General features: G+C 43.1%; 1 long non-coding RNA gene across 1 annotated transcript in view; it reads left to right on the top strand.

The window, feature by feature from the left end:
- The window catches only part of LOC146809920 (uncharacterized), a 148,236-nt gene extending 140,364 nt beyond the window's left edge, over window positions 1-7,872 (top strand). The window contains exon 3 of the long non-coding RNA XR_014965597.1: window positions 7,756-7,872. This is a non-coding gene — a long non-coding RNA (uncharacterized LOC146809920). The remainder of the gene's footprint in view (window positions 1-7,755) is intronic.
- Window positions 7,873-19,443: the final 11,571 nt, after the last annotated feature.

Below are 19,443 nucleotides of genomic sequence, written 5' to 3'. Positions count from 1 at the left end.
TCTCATAGTATGCAGGACGGGCTTTACATAATGGAATATTTGGCTCCTTGTGGTTATGTTGTGCATTTTCTGTTGGTTTTTGGGGTAGTCAATGTACTACAGATAGGTCGCAGGAATAGGTAGGACGGTGTAGATCATGGCCTGGTCCAGAACAAGATACATTCAAATTAGATATACAATTAGCTAACATGCGCTGTGGGGGATTTAGCTTGAGTCTTATATTCAATGCAATGTTGGGCCTAAATCTATGTTCTAAGGCAATAAGTCCTTTTACAAATTCATGACTGACAAGCCGTACATCTATATGATCAGAAATTAGATGTTTGTTATTATGGCGGTATACATTTAGTGTATCCTCCCTCGTGATTGATCTGCAGTATCGTGTTTTGCGATGCCTTTGGATAACTGTATTGATCAAGGATTCTCATGTTTCTTTGACACCACGTGGGAGTTTAGGGACACTGATAATGTATATGTCAGATGCATTGGAGGAATTCCTAGCCAATCTAGAGAACAAACCTTTGGAGTTTCTGACAGACATGTGTGCTCTGGCATGATTAAGTAGGTGTGGACACAAAGGGGTGGAATTTCTCCCGCAGGTTTGGGAAAATGCTTTTGTTCCTCAAATAAGATGCCAAGAGGACGCAAGCACGTATTTGTGCAGATAGAGGGTACCAAGGGGAACCTACTACGTCCACTGTTGATATGGACTAATGAATGTGTGTTGCCCACTGATTGGCAGACTATGGGCCCAGGCATGCAGCAATTCTAGGTGTGCTAGCCAAAGAAGGGTTCAATGATTTATCTTTCTCCCTAGTTTAGTGGGTATTGAGGGTTAAGTTAGGGAATAACGCAGTCAGGTTGTCCATTTTCTCGTTAAGTGCTTTAGAGACCCTACTTAAACAATCTTTTAGGCCCCTTATGTCTTCCTTTAGTGACTTTATTTGAGTCTGAAGACGGTAGAATAAGAGAGGTGTTGGAAATATTAAGAACTCACTATGTGAAGGTCTATCATCATCTATTTTTCCCAGAATTTCAAAACTACTTCCACGTTCCGCCTCAACAGTACAGCGAGCTGTTGCATCTGTCACTTATTGGGACTGGCGGGAGCTACGCTGGCTGGCTGCTATAGGGGAAGAGGGATCAATATGAACTACAGAGCTCATGCGTGCTGAGTTTTCAGGTGTGGGTGGGTTTTAGAAAAAAGATGGTATATTTCCTCTGCCACCCTTTCCCAACTTTTCCCCTTTTTCTTTATGGCCTAAAGGTACTCAAGCTCTTTAATCAGTTTCACCAAGCGTACAATTGTCTGCTGAATGTCTTGGTTGCTTTTTAGCGTTACCCAGATCAGGCTATTTTTTGGTGACTTTTCCTTTCGCCGTGTCAAGGTGTCAGATTCCAGTGGCGCCAACAGATCCCTCAAGTGGAAAAAACAAAAGAACAAGATTATTAGGCCACTACCTCAGGAATGTATGTCTGGGGTGGAGCTATGCCGCGCTCAGAAGAAATCCTAATCGGACAGAAGAAAACAGAGATTAGGCACTTCAATGATCAGCAGGTTTGTGAAGGGGATAACCATATGGTAGTGTAGTGTGTCCTCATTGTTTGAAATATACTGGTGAGTAAAAAATAAATACTAGTGAGTCTGGTATAATCAGGGGACCCTCAATAAGTTCTGCATATAATAAGTCCCAGTAGTGGGTAAAGGATTAATATTAAGTTAAGAGGTGTGGGAGCAGTGTGGGAGTGCAGGGAGAATGGTGTGATGCTCTCTCTGTGCAGGGTGAGTTGTGCATAAATGAAGGTTGATAAATGTCTGAGTGCAGGGTGAAAGTGTCTCAATGCATGGTGATTGATGTATGTTCAGTACAGATTAAGAATTGTGTGAGTTTGTCGGGTGAAAGATGTTACCCTATACAAGGTAAGAGGTGTGTGAGTGTAGGGTGAGCAGAATGTCAATCATATAAGTGCAGGATGAGCGGTTTGAGCTGAGGGTGAGAGGTGTGGGTGGAAGGTTACAGAAATGTGAGTACTGGGTCAGAGGTATGTCAATGTGTGTAAGTGCAGAGTCAGCACTGCGTGAGTGGTGGGCGAGCAGTATCTGACTGCCAGTGCAATGTCAGGGCAACTGTGTAGAGTAAATGGTGGGTGAGTCTGCAGGGTGAGCTGTGTCTGAGAGTAGGTGAAAGGTATATCAGTGTTGTAAAGACACGTGAGCAGTGCAACCCAAAAACGATCTAGTATACATAAACTGCTCGTTATGAATCTGTAATCAAAACGTGAACAATCACTAAAGGTTACTGAATCGCAAAGATACAAAATGAGGCAAAGTCGTGCTGTCTTAATATGAAACAAACACAAGGAGATGATGGGCGGAGTGCTGAAACTTTTCAAACACTCACCCCCAGTCACAGATCTGGGTTGAATCCATCATCGTTCTTTAGCTCACTTCGCCAGCCCAGTTCAGACCCAGCCATAAGCAAATCAGTCATGACCCTGTTCCTCATGGGAACACCCCAGCCTGAAACTGCCAAGCAAGGTTTCCCTGGACAGGAAACAATCATCCAAGGACCGGTTTAAGAGTAACACCCCTCATCAGCCAGGCTAGTTTGCATCCAGTGGCAAAGTGAGCAAGGGGCCCACGTCTGCCAACTTAGGGCGTACAAAGCAAACACAAGGAGATGATGGAGGGAGTGCTGAAACTTTTCAGACACTAACCCCCGGTCACAAATCTGGGTTGAATCCATCATTATTCTTTAGCTCACTTTCCCACCCCAGTTCTGACCTAGCCATATGCAAATCAGTCATGACCCTGTTTCTCATGGGAACAGCCCAGCCGGAACTACCAAGCCAGGTCTTCCCTGGAATGGAACCAAGCATCCTGGGACCGGTTTCGGGGTAACACCCCTTCATCAGCCAGGCTAGCTTGAATCCAGTGGCAAAGTGAGCAAGGGACCCACGTTTGGTCATACCCTGTCAACTTAGGTCGAACAAAGTAAACAGAAGGAGGTGATGGATGGAGCGCTGAAACTTTTCAGACTCTCACCCCAGTCACAGATCTGGGTTGAACCCATCATCATTCTTTAGCTCACTTCGTCACCGCAGTTCAGACCCAGCCATATGCAAATTTGCATGTCTTGATTGTTATTGTATTTATTTACACCTTCAGTGTTAAGCCCCCATTCTCTCTGTACAGTGAGCGTATGTGCCATGAAAAGCATTGTCAATGCATCGGTTTCGCCTATGTGATCAATTAGCTGTTTTTAATCAATCACCGTCTGGGATGAAGGGATGAAGGAAAGAGCTCCATGACAAGCATTACGGGAGTGGACACGTGGAGCAGCGAGCGGCCAGAGCTGCTGACTCAAGCGCTGGGGATCCCAGTTTGAGTTGCATCGGCGCAACATCCTGTGATTCTGAGCTTATCAGAATCCTTCGCACGTTGCGCTATATAAATCTGCTGCATGACAAAAAATCAGAAAGAGGCAAAACTTTATGAAAAATTAGTTCCATCAAAGCAGATGTTAACAGTATTTCGACTATGGGAAACTGATCAGAGAAGCAGAGTAAGAACAAGGATTCGTAAATGCTGGAAAATATGCTACAGCCAATAGAAATGGAGGAAAAGTAAGTGGCAATTACAGGAACCAATGAAAAGCCAGGAAAGAGAGGGGGTGGGATGTAAGCCTGTTTTGAGTTTATATTAAAAACAATGGGTTACAGGTGAAACCTAAATATAACTTCACTATCAGGCAGTACCCTATGAGAAGAGGAGCCAAGAAGGGTGGCCCAGCCCAGCTTCTTCTGGGTTCTGACGGGTGCAGATGGGCCTACACTTGGCCCTTTCTTTTCCTGGGCACGTGCCCCTGCACAGCTCACGCTACGGGAGCTAAGCATTTGTTTAAATGGCTTAGGCTGCACCACCTCAACACAACAGAGTACTGGGGGATGTAACCCCACACCAGCTACAGGTGAAGATGAGGTTGCAGGCCAGGAGACACGCTTTGCACTGTCACTTAAGTGGTACTTTAGTGGTAGCACAATATGTGCTGCAGCCCACTACTGACATATAACTTCCAGCCCCTGCTACACTTTTGTACCATACACTGGGGATTTATAGGTAAATTAGATATTCCAATCTGGAGCATAGCTAATTTTGACATGTTTGAGGGGTTAGAGCACATGCACAGGGGCCTGATTAGCAGTCAAAAAACCATCAGCATCAGTTAAAAAAAATAGAGGTGACCCTAAAAAACAGAAGTATTTTCTTACACACATTTACTGCTAACAATGTAGGGCAATGACACTGATCATTATATACAACTAGTATTTATTGGAAGAAGACCCGATTATGTTGTCCTTTTTAGGGATCAGCCTGCAATAGCATGCGCTAGCTCATGCGTCTCAGCTGTGAAACACTGTTGTACACATAAAAGGGCTTGGAGCCCGCCCGTTGCTTACCATTTGTTGGCTTGAGCTGCACTGTTCTTTACAGCCTCGTCATTCATCAAGGCAGGACTAATATAATTTCCCTTCTTCTCTCTGGCACAGGGACCAAGCACTGATTGATTCAACTTAATCAGAGCCCGTCCGCTATGATTGAGGTATTATTTTGTTCTGTTTAACTGCTAGTGGTTTCTTTTTTTTTTGCTCATTGGTGATGCTGTCAAAAGATTAGGATTTTTTTGTTGCAATGCAACATTGTTTCTTTCTTATGTGTAATTACTGAAATTATGCTTTAACACATAATTGTGCAGTACACCCCAATACACCAAACTCCAATCAACCCCATCTCACGCCAGACCAAACTGCTCCACGCAATCCAACCCACCCTAGATCAATCCATTGAACCCCACTCTAATCCAAACCATTCATCCCAAACCAAAACACTCCAATCAATCATACTCCAACCCTCCCAACCCACCCAACTTCAATCTGCCCCACTCCAATCCAAAACAATCTGCCCCACTCCAATCCAGCCTTTTTTTACCACTTTGCACACGTTTTCTTTTTTTTTGCTCGTCAACACTAATCTCAAAAGCTGAGGAATATCTTAATGCAAAGCGACATTGTTTCTTTCTTATGTATATTTTCTGAATTGATGCTTGAACACAGAGCCGAGCAGTACACCCCAATCCACTCCACTCCAATCCATCCTACTCCAATCCTTGCTAATTTACACCCCCTCACTCCACACCAATCTGCCCCACTCAGTCCACCCCAGACCAATCCAACTCACCCTACTCCAGTCCAAACCACTCACCCCAATCCAGTCTACTCCGATCTACCACACTTCAATCTACCCCACTCCAATTTGCCCCTGTCCAATTGGAAACAATCAGCCCCACTCCAACCCAAAAACAATCATCTGACTACAATCCAAAATAATCTGCCCCACATCAGTCCAAAACAATCTGCCTCACTCCAATGTAAAACAACCTGCCCCACTCTAATCTGACCCACTCCGACCTAACACAATCTGCCCCACTTCATTCTACCCCGCACCAATCCAAAACAGACTGCCACACTCCAATCCAAAGCAATCTGTCCCACTCCAATACAATCTGCCCCACTCCAATTCACCCCACTACACTCCAATCCACTTTACCACAATCAATGCACTCCATCCCAATTTACCACACGCTACTCCAATCCACCCCAATCCACCCCTACAGTCCAGTCCACCTCCCTCCACTCTAAATCATCCCACTCCAAACCACCCTACACTAATCCAATCCACCCCAATCCAGCAAACTTCACCAAAAACAATTCTAATCAACCCCACTCTAATCAACCTCAATCCAATCCACCTCACCTCATTGTAATCAACCCCACTCCAATCCAAACCAGTACACCCCATTCCACTCAACTCAACCCAACCCATTCTACCCCAGTCCGATTCACCCCAATCTAGTCCAATCCGATCAACCCCACTACCTATAGCCACTCCACCCTATTCCACCCCACTCCACAGCAATCCATCTACCTCAATGCACTCCAAGGCAACTCTCTGCCATTGAACCACTCTTCTCAACTCTATGACACTCTAATCCCCTACTACACTCAATGACACTCTACTCCAACAAATCCAGTCCACAACACTCTACTCCCCCCCACTCCACTCTAAGACACTTCACACCACTAACGTTTAGCCATGCTGAACAGCAGTCACACTGGTGTCCAACATGGCCAAAACACATTGCCAAAGCCAATAGCTCTTGTATAGGTGAGACCTTTTGATTTTGCCATTGATTTTTAAGCAAAGTGGGCCTAATGATCGATGCAGTCCACAGTTTGTGTATAGTGGTTCCAAACTGTGTTAAGTCTGTGAAATACCCTCTAAACGTGCAGTAGTTAGATATGACTATGGGTGATAAGCATGTTAAATTACTGAACGATCAATATACGCTTCTACATAGGTATATCATATTTAAATAGATATGGATTCTTTTTACGACCAGAAGGGCTTTTTGCTTTACTTTTGGCAGACAATATTTTTTGCATGCTTTTGTGTATACTCCGAATAATTTAATAGTCAAGGATAATACAACTAGGGGTTTGTGAAATTCACTTAATTAATCAAAATTATATGAAATTACGCAAAATGCAAATCCATTCTTTATCATTATATTTAAGTGTAAAATGTGTCCTGTCTTCATTGTGTTAAAAAAAAAAAATACAGCGAATCACAATTTCCATAACAACAACTGCTTGCATTAGGGTTGTTTGTGTTATCGGGCTTCTGCGTTATAATTTTGCTGTGAGCTATGGCATACATACATATAGTGTTCTAGGGCCGTAATTTCAGGAATTTTGAATAGCAAGCGAAATGCTAAATTCATTAAAATTACACCGGGGTAATTTAAATTTCAGCCAGGCCTAATTATAAAGATATCAATCAATCAATCAATCATAGTATTTGCAAAGCGCACTACATACCCATGAGGGTCTCAAGGCGCTAAGGGAGGGGGGGGGGGGGGGAATGCTTCTACTGTTCGAAGTGCCAGGTCTTGAGGAGTCTTCTGAAGGTCAGTAGGTCTTGGGTCTGCCGTAGGCGGATGGGGAGGGTGTTCCAAGTCTTGGTGGCAAGGTGGGAGAATGATCTGGCAGAGTTTGAGTCAGCCTCTGTCTCATCAAAACGAGATTCCTGTTTGCCCTTGACGCCTTTTGAGTCATTTCAGACTCTATCATATGTGACCACCACATTTTCAGCTTGCTTCGCTCAAAGGCATAATTTTGGCGTTAATGCAGATTAAGTCCCATCCTGTGAACTATCAGAATATTTCACATTGTCATACTAGCTGCCATTTGCTATGTGGTTCATTTTAGCGAGCCTTGTTGAAATTAACATGATCTATATTGCCAGCCCTTGTTAAAATTAACATAACTTACATTAACACACCAATTTGTTTTATATGAAGTCATTAGTTTTGCACTAATGTATATTAATGGCGGCATTTCTATGAATCACCATATTATATGTCATGCTGTCGGCAATGTGTTATGTGGCTCATTCTGCCAGGCCTTTTTAAAATGAGTATCAACTACATGATTACATCCGTTGTAGAATGTCAATGATATGTTTGTTAATCTGGCAAATGACCAGCCTTACGTGAATGTACCAATGCAATTACTGTTGTGTTTATGGCTTATTTTCTGTACAAGTGATTCACTACCTCTCTTTTATGTTTCTTTGTCTTTAAATGCATAGATTGATCAATTGTTACCTAGCTTATTTTGCCTTATTTATTTTAGGTGCTTTAACTCACCGTTAACTGTTTTATGCCATATGGATGAACAATTTAGGAAAAGAAGGCACATGAGAAGTCAGGCTACTGGACCATGAGGCATTACAGTTGAGAGACATTGCTTGTAGCCATTTGTGTATCAGCTTGGGATAAACATGAAACACCCACTATATGAATAATGAATGGTTATGTTCATGGAGTTTAAATATGTTCCATTCCTGATGTACAAGCTAAGTTGAACTGATGTTGTTTTCTGTGCACATTGTGCAGACCGGTTTGTTTGCCACTCCTGTAATCAAAAAAGATGTCATGTTCCTAAATGAATGCATACAAGCACTGATGTATTGTGTACATGGTATTACTGGGGTACATTTGTGTACGTTAGTATTATCCTTGGCACTGAATACATTTCTTTATGTAAAAAGAGTGAAATATGTTGGTTGCTTTTATCAATGATGGAATGAAGAATAAAATACGTTTTTGAAACTTAATTGGGACTCTTTGCTTTAATGTTGTATGTTACACATACATTGAATGCGGCAGTACCCGTTGCTGCTGGGTATTGGCTTGGAAGTGTACCGAAGAACTACAAAGGACTGGCTATCAGCTGCTGTTGTGAGCTTGCCATAGATGCTGTTGTAAACTGTTTTGAGGTCACAGCTATGGGGGAAGCTTTTACTGCTGATGAGCATACAACTATTGTGGTGTTAGTGTTTACAGCTGTTCAAGCTATTGTGTTTGTGTTCGTGTTACTGCTGCCATGGCCCCTGCTATGGCAGCAGCTATTGTTGTTGTTTTTCTTGCTGCCCTGGTGGCAGCTGTTGTTCAGGTAGCAGCTTTGGGCACTGCTGTAGTCTCTGCAGTTGCGAAAGCTGACTCCCCGCCCCCCTCCACCCCCCTCCCCGTGGTTGCATATGTGCTCATTGTTCTGGTCAATGCCATGACCCCCTCCTCGAATTCCCTCACTACCACCAGTAAAAGGGCTCCTCATCTCTGCAATCACAAGTCTTTGCCAAACATAGTGCCCCCCACCCCCATGAGGACAGTGCCCCTCCACAGGTCAGCGCGCAGTCAGACTGCCCTAAAGCCGGCCCTGGATGGCAGCTATGATTGTTGCTGTGGTTTCTGCTGTTGTAGCACCCGATCTTGTTGTCCCTGCCATGATTACTGCCTTGGTCACAGCTGTTGTCCCTGCCTTGTTATTAGTTCCTATTGTCTCTGCATGGTAGTAGCAGTGATCCCTGTTGTGGGCACTTTTGTTGTGGCAGCTTTGGTAATTGCTGTCATGACAGACGTTGAAGCTGCTGCACCACTGACTGTCCTTACAGCTGTGGTTTCTTCTGTGATCTCCGTCATGTTGACAGCTGTGGTCTTTGCTGTGATTATAGCTCTGGTCACTGCTGTTGCACTTGTCATTGCAGCAGCTGTGATAACTTCTGTTGTCACTGTTGTGCTTGCAACTATTGTTGCAGTTGTTTTGCTACTGTGAGTGTGGCTGTGGTCACAGCTGGTAGGACTATTGTTAGTGCTCCTATTGCTGATGTTGTGGTCTCAACTACTGTCATGTTTTGTTGGTGCTGTCATGATGGCACCTGTTCTTGATGCAGATGTTGAAGCTGCGGTAACTGCTGTGACCTCAATAGAAAGTTGCTTCCAGGTTGCAGACCCCTTTTGTGGTGGAAGCGTGTTCATTGCTGTGGGTACAGCTATGGTTGCTGCTGGGACCCCTGCAGTGGTGGCACCTGTTATTGATGCTGTTATTTCTGCTGATGTTGTAGCTGGGGTAAATGTTGTAACCTCAATAGAAAGTGCTTCCAGGTGTCCTTTCTATAGAGGAAGCTGTGTTCATTGCTGTCGATAAAGCTATGGTTCCTGCTGGGACCCCTGCAGTGGGGGCAGCTGTTGTTGCTGCTACTGTCATTGCTGGGGTGTTCCCTGCTGTTGTTTCAGCTGGGGTCACTAGTCAGGTCTCTAATGTGGTCACTATTTTGACCTCTGTTACAGCTGCGATCGCTATTGTAGCCCTTGCTGTGCTTGAAGCTTTTGCTGCTGCTATCCTATCCCAGAGATCCTCCCTCTGTAAATGTTTTTTTTTAATCACGATATCTTGCAGATCTCTATAGCTGTCTCTGGCTAGAGCTAAAAAGATATTCTCTCACAATCAAATTGCAAGCTCCTAAAAAGAGGCGAATCAACGTTGCAAAGCCTCTATACTACTTCTCATCTTTTTTTTAGGACAAGATCTATGGTAACAGCTAAAGCTGTCTCTTGCAAGCCCTAAAGTGTTTTACCCTGAGGAATTTAAGTTCTGAAATTTAAGGGCACTAAAACACGAACTCGTAACAAGGTCAAATAGTTATGAATGATGTTTGACTTGACAATTAATATAGATAGGCAAGTTAACACCACTATTACTGTTTCAAGCAATCATTTAAACCTGACGAAAAGCATAAAGGCCTTTCAAGAAGAGAGGCAACAGAGCAATGACAACTAGTGCAGTTTTCAGAGCCAGGCTGTAATTACTGACATGGTCTATACCGTGATATAGCACTATTCAACACCAGGAAGAGCCAGGTTATTCAATCTTAATCTTAGCTAATAATACTATACCACATACCCAAGAGACAACACTTTAACTCGGATATCGAAAATGCATTGGTTGCCAGTGCATGGGTGAATACACTTCGGAACTCTCACCATGACAAGCAAAATGATCTATTAAGAATCCTTGGATTAACTAAAAATGGGATACAGATTCTCAACTCAGTTAGATACTTCAGATGAAAAGTAAGATGACCCTGAATCTGCTTTGATTGTGAGGTTTAGGGCCACGGCAAGAACTTTAGTTAAGCAGTTAAGCTCATTGTAGAACATGGTACTTTGCTTAATTTGAGCTGGTAGTTGCCACTGAAGGGTCACTGGCACTTATTTTTCCGTATCAGATAAATACCTAAAGCAAGGGGGAAACACACACAAATCCAAATGACGGAGGAAGAGAAAGACATAAACGCTGTCATAAAGGAAGAATGCAGAAACCCGCAAGAGTGAGATAAAGGGGCCGGGAGTGTCTGGTAGTGGATTAAAGAGGCACGAGTTGGTTTACGCCTAGCAGATGCAGGCTTCTGAGCAGAGCTTTGGGCACTGGAACTCTCTTTATCAAATTGAAAAACATAAAGCAAGCACAAGGTGGAATATGCTCTTTTGGGAAAACAAAAATGAATATACAATAAATAAATCCATAAATAACTTAGACTTGTTGAGGATGATCCAGTGTATGTCAAGAGTGGCATCTATGCTAGAGCTTATAGCAGTTGACCTGCTTCAATTACAAGACCCCACCCACCTGCCCCATAAGCACATTAGTCAGCTTATCTCAGCTACTAGGTTTCTTTGAACCTGTATTTTTGCACGTAGGAGTCCTCTGAAATACGTGCAGAATGTGCAACAGGACTGGGTAGGAGGTGGCAGGGATAACACCCATGGGCTAATGCCTTGATCCGCATTCATCACCTTAACTAGATTACATATTTTACATTTTCCTAACACTGTCTTTGGTTCACAGTACCAAGAACCAACAGGCATTATTAAGTGGGGTTTGGCCCAGCACAAGTAGATGTTTATCATAGCACAACGCTGAGCCGCACAACAGGTTTTTCAAGGCCTGTGAACTTAAGCTGCAATTATAAAACATGCATACAATTCTTTTATTTTTACTTTCTGAATTTAGAGCACCAAACTAGAATTTCTGGGTCATAATGTAAATAAATCCAAGCATAGTATCGGAAGGTAAAACAGTGGTAGCAACGTTTTCAAAGCATAGCAGTCATGAAAATGCGGGGTTGGCCAGTTCTTGATGAGTCTAGCCCTCAACCTCTCTCTGTTGATGTTGGTTTTTTAGTGTCTGCATCCCTCTAATAACATTACAAAGGCAGCCTGTGGGGAAAGTATTCTGGAATTTTTAAGGGTGAATTTTAATTCATCTGAAACACAACTCGTGATGTATATGTAGTTGCCGGTTCTTCTAGAAATAAGTTTTCGGAAATATGTGCAAAATGGTGCACTTTGACCCCAACGAGCTTAGTAGACATCAGTGACAGCTCACTGCAGTAGACTCAAAAACCTATTCTAGATTCCAAAATGGGCCAGCAGAACTACTGAGAAACGTCCCTATAGACGTAATGGTGGTGTTGCTGTTAAAAAGTTATTTGCGCACTCCGGTCTGGGGAACTATGCCTTTAATGGGAAGCAAAACTGTATTGTTAATGTGTCTCGTTTAGAATCAGTTACATTGTAGAGACAGGCTAGGCATTCTGAAAGTTTATCTTAGGTGGGAACAACCAGTCAAAAACCATGATTTTAACCTCTTAAATGCAGCTGGTTTGAGGAACAGGCAATCATATGACAGTCCCTCCCACCCCTGGAAGGTCCGTAGAGTTGTGCATCAAGTCAAATTCCAGGTGTCTCAAAGTCATTTCCCCTGCCAAGCAAGCTGAATATTAGGTATGCAATAGTTTTGGCACCTTTAAATACCCATGATTTGAAATGAAAACTATTAATTACACAAAATGCATTTTATGCCTACTTAAAGTAAGCTGAATAAAGAATGAAGACCTTGTAGAACAAGTAAATTCATTGAATTAGTTGACCTTTGGGCGTATAGTCAATTTATCTTCAGCCATGCTCTCCCGCTTTCTCACTTTCATTTTCTCCCCAACTCCACCTTTCATCCTCTGGACCTTGCCGCCGAATAGACCAGCATGTCCAAGTTCATTTCCCTTTTTTCCTGTACATGGTCTTTACTGGCCATCCCAACAGTGTAACTTTTTTTTTTTTACTTAGAACAGGAAATATAAAACAATCCAAATAACCTCTTTAAAAATCGTAGGTAATAAATAGCTTACAGGAAAACCAAGAAATTGACAGATCATAATTAAATACAGTTATAAAATCCAGTCCAAAATAGACACATGATGAATCTTATCTATCGAATATAGAACATACTTCTTAATAATCCCTAGTTATGCGATGGCTAATAACAAATACAAACTGCCTAAAAAAAAAAAATCTTTTTTTTTACCCATTTCATACTCTCTGATCTAAAATAGGAAATCGTTGTGGATGACATTTTTATATAAAATGCATATATGTAACTAGCTGCTGATGTATTTCTGACGATTAAAAAAATTATAAAGTACAAAGTGCAATGTGCAAGAGAAAACCGAAAAACAATTTTAACGAATACGTCAATGACATTTATAAAGTGCATTGTGCTAATAGGGGCCTTAAGGACCCAAGTCTTATGATCAGATTTCATCAGCAGCCTCATTAGAAGAGAAATTACACCAAATAACCCTAAATCTTACAGTCGCTCCTATACGTTTAGCATAGGCTTCCTCTAATCTACAGGTCCTGGACATTTTATTAAACCAGTGCTCAATGCTGGGTTGTATATTAGTTCTCCAATTTTGAAGAATAAATGACCAGGCAACTGTGATAGCAATTAAAATGAAGTACTGTTGATATTTTATAAAGCATTTCACTTCCCCTGGAAGAACCAAATAGCACCAGCATGGCTGATGGCTCAATTACCAATGATAGAATCCGAGCAATTTTGGCGAAACCCCCTTCCAGTATTGCTGTAAATTATTACACTCGTAAAATATATGCAACCATCCACCGCCCCCCCTCTTTATTACATCTGGAACATTGATTCGGGCTTGTTCGGAACATTTTAGACAATCTCTGGGGTGTATAATATAATAACCATCTGGATGAAAAGTTCATCCTTTTATAATTAGCGCCTCTGAGTGCTTTATTCGCTAATTTGCTAAGCTGTTTCCATTTTTTGGTATTAAACTTACAGCCCTTTCCTGAGTAAATTTTTAGGAGCTCTTTCGTCAGAATCTCTTCAGAATTGGCATTTTGAGCAAGTAATCGACACCAACACCCAACCCCTACCATTTTATTTGCCATCTGCTTAGTGATTTGACATACTGTCTCCCTCAGCATTGAATAGTTCGTTTTAAGAAAATTCACTTTTGTAAAAAAAAAACTCAGAAGGAGAGCAGTATTCAACATTTTTGCCTTCAAATGAACCGTTTCCCAGGTAATCAACGTCTCATAATTGTAAAAAATACCCGAGCTGGGAATAACCCAGCCCTTGCCATACCTGATCAAGCCCTCTTGGCAATATAAGACCTTCTACTACACAGTCCTAAATAGGGGTATATGCATGGAATGTAGGGATATCTCGTGACTTAAAAAATAACTGAGTTCTCTCAGACAGTGTGAGTATCACCTTATATCTTGTTTTCTTAGGGATTTTCGCTAGTCGTAAAAACAAGGGGAGTTCTATATTACTTTCCGTCAACAGATAAATCAATAAAAAGTTATCAAAATCTGAATTTTCCTCATCCAATCGGGAGAGTAAATTAATTAAAGCAGCCTGATAGTAAGTTGAAAAATGTGGGAGTGCCAATCCTCCTGATGTTACATCCATTTGTAATGTAGTTATTTTAACCCTAGGATGTTTATTATTCCACACAAACTTCCTAATTATTTGATCCAGCTCTTTAAAATAATGATTGGGAATTTTCAAGGGAAGATTAATAAAAAGGAACAGAAACAGTGGGAGCACTGACATTTGAACCACAGAGATCCTCCCTATAAAGGACAATTGAAGCAGAGACCATTTATCCAATAGTTTTTTTACTTTTGTAAGCGTATTGGTATAATTAAAAAAAAATAGTTGCCCAAAATCGTTTGTGACATGTGTTCCCAAATATCTAACTGGATGCGGCGGTTTTAGCTGGATAGAGGCTGAAATATCCAGAGGAGTCACATTAAGGGGTCGATTCCGATCCTGTTTTTTTTTTCCCGTACGACTCGTATCCGTATTTTTTTATGTACGAATCGTACAAGTCCCGTACAAACGGCGAAGTACGATTTGTACGTGGAAAATACATACGAATCGCCTCGGGAAACGTTTACGAGACGTTCTAGGACAGTTTTACTTACAAATCGTAAAACTGAAGTCCGAGTGCGCAAGTACGATCCGTACCGCCCGTCTGAAAACACAAGCGCATGGAAAAGGCTCTGTACGGAGCGAACTCTGTATGAGCCCTACCCAGAGTACACTTGTGCCCAGGGTACGAGTCGTATGGCCCCCCCAGCCTCCCACCCCTCCCGCGTACGTCCGCACCGTACCCCCCACCCCCCGTATGTACGGCGCGTACCTCCCACCCCTGTATGTACAGCGCGTACCCCCCGTATGTACGGCACGTACCCCAGGCGTACCCCCCAACCGTGTATGTTCGCACCGTACCCCAGGCGTACCCCAATCCACGCATATGTTCGCACCGTACCCCAGGCGTACCCCAATCCTCGCGTATGTACGGACCGTACAAATGCGAGGATTGGGGTACGCCTGGGGTACGGTGCGAACATACACGAGGATTGGGACACGCCTGGGGTACGGTGCGAACATACGCGAGGATTGGGGTATGCTTGTGGTACGGACCGTACATACGTGAGGATTGGGGTACGCCTGGGGTACGGTGTGAACATACGCGAGGATTGGGGTACGCCTGGGGTACGGGGGTGAGGGGTACGCGCCGTACATACAGGGGGTGGGGGATACGGCCGTACATATGCCATGTTGGGGTACGCACTGCACATGATGACACGTACGATGTGGGTGATGCGTAGATGTCGCGTAGCGGGCCCCCTTTTCCTCGTGCATCGCAGCGTACTTCACTTTTCCGGCACTTTTTGGCTCCCGTAAAAATATAGCCGTGCGGAGTGTTGTAGGTACGAATCGTACTTGCTGGTCTGTAAAACGCTGCCTGACTCCGTGCGGACGTCGCGTACGCGCTGTCCAGGATCGGAATTGTATGTATTTTTTAGCCGTACGGTATTTTTTACGATTCGTACGGGAATGGTATTTCTGTACGAATCGTACTTGCTGGTTTGTACGGTGGAATTCCCGGGTACGAGTCGTACGGAAAAAACGCTCCGTACGACCATTTGTACCCGTATTTTACAGGATCAGAATCGGCACCTAAATGTTAAAATTTCGGTTTCCGCTTGATTAACTTTGAAACCGCCCACCTGTGTAAACTTTTGAATTTCAGCCAAAGCATTCTGTACATTATCAGCCCCTGCTTTAAGATATAAACTAATATCATCTGCATAAAGCTTAATTTTTGCCATCCCCACAATTGGCGGCAAGATCATTGAGTTTTTCCGGATCTCCGCAGCTAGGGGTTCAATGAACAAAGAAAAGGGGAGGGGGATAACGGGCATCCCTGGCGAGTGCCACGTTTAATTATAACCTTACTGGCTTCTGACCCATTAATAATGGTTTTGGTTTCTGCACAATTATAAACTTTTTATAACATCTGTAAAAATTGTAGCGGGAACCCAAACTTTTGCAAAATAAAAAATAAAGCACTCCAATCTACCAAATCAAAAGCCTTTTCGGCATCTATCATCATAATCACTGCGTTTCTTATTAATAGAAAAATAATCGATGGCCTGCGTTAAAAAATATGGATTGGATGCCATCAAACGTCCTGGGATAAAACCATTTTGATCGCTATGAACCACTTGTGCACAAGGAGCTATCCTTTTTGCCCAAAGTTTCATGAGCAATTTATAATCTTTATTTAACAGACTGATAGGACGATAAGAACTGGGTTCACAAGGATCTTTATCTTTTTTGAGAAAGACTATTAGCACAGATTCCTTAAAACTTTTGGGAATATCAATACCTTCTTTGTTTTCATTGAGCAACTTTACTAAAAAAGGAAGTAACTCATCTTGAAATGCCCTGTATACTTCTACAGGGATCCCGTCAGCTCCACTGGCCTTAGCATTAGGCATACTTTTTAATACTGATTGAGCTTCTCAAATCCCTATTTGGGCATTCAATGCCTCCGAAAGCTGCTGCAATAACAAAGGCAGCTCCAAAGTCTCAAAGGAACACATTAAATCTGCTTCATCTATCCTCTGGGTTTCTGCATAGATTTGATTAAAATGTGTAAGGAACACCTGAGCGATAGCTAATTTATCATCTTCTAGCATGCCTGTTGACGGATTTTTGATCTGACTAATTAATTGGGCAGCTTTTTGAGATTTTGTAGACTACCAATCTGCTGAATTTCCTCGTAGAGCTTTTGTTGGTAGGCCTTACTCCCTGCCATCTCCTCTATTAAAAAGAAATCCTTCAATTTGTCCTTAGCCCTAACTATCTCTTGCAGCTGTGCTTCTATAATTGGCTCTGGCAAGTCTGTTAAGGCTACCCCCTGTCTGGCCTTCTCTACGGCAGTCTGGAGTACCCAAATCTTATGTTTCCGTGAGTTTTTTTTATTCTTGCCTTGTAGGATATAGCCTGGCCTCTAAAAGTAGCCTTAAAAACCTCCCAAACCATAAATAGGGGGTCTGTGTTTAAATTAAGCTGGAAAAACTCTTTCATAAATTCTCAGGTTTCTGTTAACCAAGTCAGATCTTGTAAAAAAGATTTATCAAATTGCCATCTGGAGGTCTTTTTTAGAGTGCTATATAACCTTAATGTAAATGAAACTAAGGAATGATCTGAAAAAGAATTGGCCACTATTTCTGCCGGGCCGTTGGCAAACACTTTATCAACTAAAAAATAATCCAGTCGTGAAGCTGATCTAAACCTTGCGGAGTAGCAGGTAAATTGCAAGAGAGTAGGATGTCCTAGTCTCCAGGGGTCTATTAATGAGAAATCTTTTGTAGGACTGTTTATTAATTTTGCGGTTTTAGGCTTTAGTTGGCGCTTCGCCTTGTTTGACGTATCAAGTGCCAGATTCTGAATAAAATTAAAATCACCCCCCATGATTAATATGCCTTCCATTCGTACTGCTAATTGATATATTTGACCTAATGCTGCGGTATCGTCCTCAATAGGACCATAGTAATTTACCAGGTTCAGAACTGCCTCCTGCAACTTAACTTTCACCCAAAGCCATCTACCTTTCCCATCTCGTTGCACCTCCTTAACCTGCCAGCCAAGGGTGTTCGCTAGTAAAATCCCTACCCCTCGGACAGCCAAATTAGCAGAAGAAAAATATGCCTGTGAATACCTCTTCGGGATATCAGTCCTAAGATGTGTTTCTTGTAAAAAAACAATTTCCGGAGAGAGGGAGGTGACCCAATTTAAAAGAGCAGCACTTTTTCACGGGTTAAGTAATCAATCGACATTACATGTCACTATTTTTATGTTCTGCATCTATTGGTTTCATTGTGTTTGACCTGCCGTATTCTGTCTTTTTGATCCCAACTAATCTGCCCTACACCATTTAGAGTAATTGTATAAAAAAGTTTAAATCTTTCCTGTTCAATTTTTACTTTTGCTAAACCCACTCCACCAGAAACCCCACCCAAAACACCACTACCGCTGGCCCCTGGAACCCACCCCAGACATGTGGTCATCCGTTCAGGCCCCGCAAACAACATGTCTCCCTCCCTCTATAACAAAGGGGTCCCTGTTACTGCACCCTAGGTGATCTGCCCCCCCCCCCCCCCACCCCGCAGTGAAGACCCAGTTAACGAAGTAATCAAAACGGGGCACTGTTCCAGAGTGAGTGTTGCAAAAAGTCAATCCTCACTAAACGAATAAAAGAAGGAGGAATGGAGAAAGGGGAAGAAGGGTACTAGGTCAGGGACTTTGTGAGAGAGGTGGGGAAAGACACAAATTGTCTCTTGTTGCCCTCACACATCCCGGGGGATGTCATTCTTCATCATCGGGCAGTTGCTCCTCGTCGGGCCGGCAGTGCAATGCCCTACGGGTCCCCTGAAGGGTCTCTTTGGCAGAGATTTTTTTAGAGAACTGCCGATGGGTGCATGTGGGTGTGTGGGTAAAAGTCCTCTGTGAAGGATGGAATTTTGCGTGCAGTGCGTATTAAAACTGCCTAAGGGTTACCAAAAAGAGAGTTTTAATGAAGTGGTTCCCTTGGCAGGATAAAAAACCCATAGGTTGGGAGTTACCAGCGGATGCGTAATGTGCCCGGGTAACTATAATAAGGTCGACATGTTTCACGCCTATGTCGGTCTAAGAGATCCCCGGCGTTTCTTCAGGACCAGAGGTGAGGGTGGTGTGAGGTGAGTGCACGGAAATATTAGTATAAGAGGGGTACCATTGGCCATCTCAATTATCAAGGGGGGGGAACCGCTTCCTAAAGATTTTGTGGTCGCGACTATGACTAGAGAGTTGGATATGCCCTCTTGATCGTGACCTAGAAAGAGAGAGAACAGGGGAGAGAAAAACACAAGGCTTAGGTACATTGTCTAGAGAACTTGTAATGTGGCCTCCCAGTGGTGAATAGACCAGGAGGCGTATCTCGCTAGGATATTGTGAGACATGGCGAGTGGGTTGCAAGCACATAGACCACCCATTGAAGTGAGGCCTGCGTCGCCATCAGATAGGACCGCGATGGGAAACTGGGGGGTCATCAGACAGGAGCATAGAGAATGCGTGAGTCCGGATGGCGCCCCATCCCACACACCCCCGGCTAATGCCATGACAGCAGGCTGCCACCGGGTATAGGTGGTAGTGTGCATCGTAATTATAAAGAAAATCAAGGTTGTGCGCTTTTCGTCAAACCCGCACTCAGCCCGAGTGTGTTGCTGCGGCTGGAGAAGAAAAATCGGTAAGCGTGTCCCTACACAG

Source organism: Triturus cristatus, chromosome 7 (genome assembly GCF_964204655.1).
Source record: "Triturus cristatus chromosome 7, aTriCri1.1, whole genome shotgun sequence".
NCBI classification, from domain to species: domain Eukaryota; kingdom Metazoa; phylum Chordata; class Amphibia; order Caudata; family Salamandridae; genus Triturus; species Triturus cristatus.
This window is presented reverse-complemented; position numbering and strand designations above follow the sequence as displayed.